Source organism: Fukomys damarensis, unplaced genomic scaffold (assembly GCF_012274545.1).
Source record: "Fukomys damarensis isolate Sample0158 unplaced genomic scaffold, DMR_v1.0_HiC HiC_scaffold_39, whole genome shotgun sequence".
Classification (NCBI taxonomy): Eukaryota; Metazoa; Chordata; class Mammalia; order Rodentia; family Bathyergidae; genus Fukomys; species Fukomys damarensis.
This window is the reverse complement of record NW_022900951.1, coordinates 60,927,545-60,932,724: the sequence shown is the minus strand read 5'-3', so window position 1 is coordinate 60,932,724 and position 5,180 is coordinate 60,927,545. Positions and strand designations below refer to the sequence as shown.

The 5,180-nt window shown below is 35.6% G+C and overlaps 1 pseudogene; it reads right to left on the bottom strand.

Annotated features, from left to right (window-relative positions):
* LOC104874350 overlaps positions 1 to 3,273 on the bottom strand; it is a 5,986-nt pseudogene extending 2,713 nt beyond the window's left edge.
* Between the last annotated feature and the right edge of the window lie 1,907 nt (positions 3,274 to 5,180).

Sequence of the window (5,180 nt, the reverse complement as noted above, 5' to 3'; positions counted from 1 at the left end):
TCTCAACATAATTATATATATATATATATGTAATTAAGTTTATTGGTACATTCAAAACAAACAATACAGTTACATTTATAATTGGAATCTTGTACCTTTCCATGATATATCTTGGTACTTGTTTTTTTCCCATACCCCTGTCCTCCATTCATCAACTTCACCCTTCCCTATTTACAAAGACATTGTTTCAATTTTTTCATTTTTTCACATTTTTTTTCCTGTATTTCCTTTCCTGTCCCCTTCCCACTTCACCTTTAGCCATTTTAACACTCCCAATTATACCATTTGAACCTTATTTACACTTTTAATTTTTCACACCAGAGAAACTATTTGGTATTTACTCCAGTGTATCCTATTTATATCACTTAAGAGTATAGCCTCAATGTGCATCCATTTAGCTATAAATGTTTCTAGTTTCTCATTGTTTATGGCTGAGTAGTATTCCATTTTGTGGAAAAACCACATTTTCTTTATACAGTCTCCAACTGATGGGCAAATGAGAGGTTTCCAAATATTAGCTATTACAAACTGTGCCACTATAAACAGGGGTGCATGTATATCACTGTGATATGATTCTTTTAATTCTTTTGGGAAGATACCCAGCAGAGGGATGGCTGGGTTAAATGGAACCTATAATCCTAGTTCTTTGAGGTATCTCCATATTGATTTCCACAGTGGTTGCACCAGGCTCCACTCCCACCAGCAATGGAGAAGGGTTCCTTTCTCCCCACAACCCTACCAACATTTCTTGTTTGTTGATTTCTTGATAGCAGCCATTCATTCTGGGGTGAGGTGAAATCTCAGTGTTGTTTTCATCTGTATCTCTCGAATGACCAGTGATGAGGAACATTTTTTCATATATTTATTTGCTGCTTTCACTTCTTTGAGAAATGTCTGTTCATTTCAGATGCCCATTTTTGAATTGGGTCTTTGCATTTGGGGGAGTCTGATTTTTTTGAGTTCTTTATATATTCTAGATTGTAGTCCTTTGTTTGAGGAGTAGCTGGTAAAGACTTTTTCCCACATAGTATATTGTCTCTCAGCTCTTTTGGTGATTTCTCTTGCACTGCAAAAACTTTTTAATACAATGAGATCACAGTTGTTGATTCTTTCTGTAGTTCTTTTGCTCCTGAGGATTTGTTCATAAAGTCTTCTCCTATGCCAATGTCTTCGTGAGTTCTACCTAATTTAATTTCCAGGAAGTTTAGTTTTTCTGCTGTGATATTTAGATCTTTAATCCACTTGGATTTTAGTTTAGTGAGTGGTGACAGATAGGGATCTAATTTTAATCTTTGGCAAGTTGAAAGCCAGTTTTTCAAACACTATTTATTAAAGAGGCTATCTTTCCTCTAGTGAGGATGGTTGGCTCCTTTGTCAAGGATGAGGTAGCCGAGTATGTCTGGTGTTGTTTTTGCATCTTCTATTCTATTTTATTGATCCTCAGGTCTGTTTCTTTACCAGTATCATGCTGTTTTTATCTCAATAGCTTTGTAGTGTATTTTCAAGCTGTGCATTTGATACCCCATGCCATCTATTTGTTGTGTAGGATGTTTTTTACTATTTTAGGTCTCTTCTGGTTCCAAATGAATTTTTGGATTCTTTTCTCTAGTTCAGTGAAATATGCCTTTGGGATTTCAGTAGGGATTGTAATGAATCTGTGTAGAAGTCTTGGAAGTATGGCCATTTTCACTATGTTGATTTTTCCTACCATGGAGCCAGGGATGTCTTTCCATTTTCGTATATCCTTTTCAATCTCTTTTTTCAGAGTGTTGTAATTTTCAGTGTAGAGCTTTTTGTCATATATATTTCAAATAGTTTTTTATGTAAGAGAAACCATGCAATTATTTAAGCTTGTGTGTATGAGCTAATTCACTTAACATTATAGCCTCAAGGTGCATCCATTTTCCAACAAATGACTCAAGTTTATTCTTCATTATTACAGAGTAGTACTCCATTGTGTATAAATACCACTTATTTAGTATGTTCATCTGTTGGTGGACATATAGGCTGTTTTCAAGATTAAGCTATTACAAATTATGTTGATATAAACATGAGTATGCATACATCACTGTGGTATGATGTCTTAGTTCTTTTTTCCCATTTCCCTCCGCTCCCCATTTACAACATCTTTGTATCTGTTTTTCCTTTCCATTCTCTCTTTAAAATCCCCTTTCCCTTCCTTTCCTTTTCCCTTCCTGCTCCCTTGTTCCCCTTAACATTTGAATATATTCTATCTACTTCCTGACATCTATCCTCCATGTTTCTCCTCATTTACCGTTCAGTTTTCTCACACATAAGAAACAATGTGGTATTCCAACTTGTGTGGCTGACATATTTCACTTAATATTATGGTTTCAAGATACATCCATTTACCAAAAAAGGTTTCAAGGTTATCTCTCCTTATGGCAGTGTAGTACTCCATTGTATATAAATACAGTATTTTCTTTATCTATTCATCCACTGATTGGCATATGGGCTGCTTTTAAGATTTAGTTATTATGTATTGAGGCTGTACTCCTAAGTGAAATAAATAAGTCACACATGTGTAAATACTGAATAGTTTCTCTGGTGTGAAAAACGACAATAGTACATAAGATCCTAATGAGGTAATGGCAGTGTGAAATAGGAAGAAAGGGGCTAAAGGTGTAGGGAAAGTGGGAAGGGTAGGAGAAAGGTAATAAGGGAAAAGAAAAAAATAGGAGGAAATGAAAAAATGGAAATAAAGTGTTGGTAAATGGGGAGGGGAGGAGGGGGTGAAGGGAGGGCAGGGACAAGGGGAAAAAATGAGAACCAAGACCTGTCATGTAAAGGTACAAGATCCCAATAATGAATGTAACTGTTCTGTATGCCTAAAATGTACCAATAAACTCAATTAAAAATATTTAGTTATTATGAATTGTGCTAGTATAAAATGGATATGCACATATCACTGTGATATGATGCTTTTGATTTTTTTGGAAGATATCTAGAAGGGGCACAGGTGGGTCAATGGCACCTCTAGTTTTAGCGTTTTGAGCAACCTCCATACAGCGTCCTATAGTGGTTGTATCCATTTACATTCCCACCAATAATGAACAAAGTTCCCCTTTTGCCCACAGCCTCAACCAGCATTTGCTGCTACTTGATTTCTTGATGATAGTCATTCTTTCTGGAGTGAGATAGAATCTTAGTGTTGCTCTAACTTGCATTTCTCAAATTATCTGTGATGTTGAACATTTTTCATTTATTTATTACCTCTTTATACTTGATCTGAATAGTGTCTATTACTTTCATACGCCAATTTTGGATAGGATCTTCAAATTGGGGGGCTCTTCATGTTTCTGATTGTCTTAATTACTTTTTTCTTATTGCTGAGGGAAAACACCTGGAAGGATTTATTTGGATTACAGTTTTCAGTTCATAATAAGCTGGCTCCTAGGTAAAGTGGCACATGGCAAAGGAGTGTTACAGAGAAACAGTTCATGGTGCTCATATGGTAGCAAAAGCAACAAGGAATTTAACAGTGTCTTTCTGCCCCTTTTATCTTATCTGGTTACTTAGGATGGATAATTCTCACACCCTTAATCCTACTGCCCTTGAGCATAGAATTGCACCATGAATCAACACACACTCTAGATTCAGCCACCTCTGAAAAAGTCTTATCTACAACTACAGGAGGCTTTGGGGGGACATCTAGACACATTGAGTTCTTTATATATTCTAGATAGTACTCCTCTGTCTGAGGAGTATTTGACAAAAGTTTTTTCCTGTTATGTGGGTTGTCTCTTTATTCTGTTGGTGGTTTCTTTTGCTGCACAAAAATTTTTAAATTTGTTGTGATCTCAGTTGTTGATTCTTTGTACTACTTTCAGTGCAGTCAGGGTTTTGGTCATAAAGTCTTTTGCCTACTCCCATGTCTTTGAGAGCTTTACATATTATATCTTCTAGCAACTTGATTTTAGTTCAGTGCATGGTGAGAGATACAGGTCTATGCTAAGCCTTTAAGATGCAGAAATCCAATTTTTCCATCACCATTTATCAAAGAAGCTATCTTTCTTCCAATGAATATGTGTTGTACTTTTGTTAGAAACAAGGTAGCTGAGTGTGCTTTGAGTTATTTATGCATCTTCTATTCTGTTTCATTGATCCTCAAGTCTGTTGCTTTCCCAGTACATTACTATTTTTATCAGGTAGCTTTGTAGTGTAACTTCAAATTGGGGATTATGATGCCCCCTGCCTTTCTCTTGTGGCCCAGAATTCCTTTTGCTATTGTAGACTGGTTCCACATGAATTTTAGGATTGTTTTTTCTAGTTCTGTATGATATGTTATTAATATTTTGATTGACATTGTATTAAATCTGTATAAAAGTTTTTGAAGTATGGACAATTTTACCATATTCTGCCTGTCCAAGAACAGGGGATGTCTTTTGAGTATTAACTTTGTATCCTGCTATGCTACAAATTTGGTTATTAAGTCTAGGAGTCTTTGGTGGCATTTTTGTGGTTTTCTGCATAGAGCATTGTATCATCAGCAAATGACAATTGTTTAGCTTCTTTGTTTCTTATCCATATTTTCATTATTTCTTTCTCTTGTCCAATTACTCTAGCTAATTTTTCCAGAACTAAATTGAGCAGGAGTGGTGAAAGTCAGCATCATTGTCCTATTTCTGAATTTAGAGTGAAAGCTTTCAGGTTTGATCATTTAGTCTGACATTGGCTGTTGGTTTCTCATAGACAGCTTTTATCAGATTGAGATAAAGACCTATTCAAATTTTCTGTAAGGTTTTTTTCAGCTTTAATTGAGTTTATTGGTACATTTTAGGGATACAGTACAGTTACATTCATTGTTGGGATCTTGTACCTCTACATGACAAGTCTTGATTCTCATTTTTTCGCCTTACCCCTGCCATCCCTTCACCCCCTCCTCCCCTCCCCTTCTACAAACACTTTATTTCCATCTTTTCATTATCTCACATTTTTTTTCTTTTCCCTTATTACCCTTCCCCTACCCATCCCACCTTCTGTAGGTTTTTTTTTTTAATCATGAATAGGTGTTGAACACTTTTGCTGCATCTCTTGAGATGATCATGTGGCTTTTGTCCTTTGTTCTGTTAACATTGTATATTACATTTATTCATTTGCATATGTTAAGCCACCCCTCTGTTGCTTGGTGAATTATACTTAGTTATGGCTTATTATCT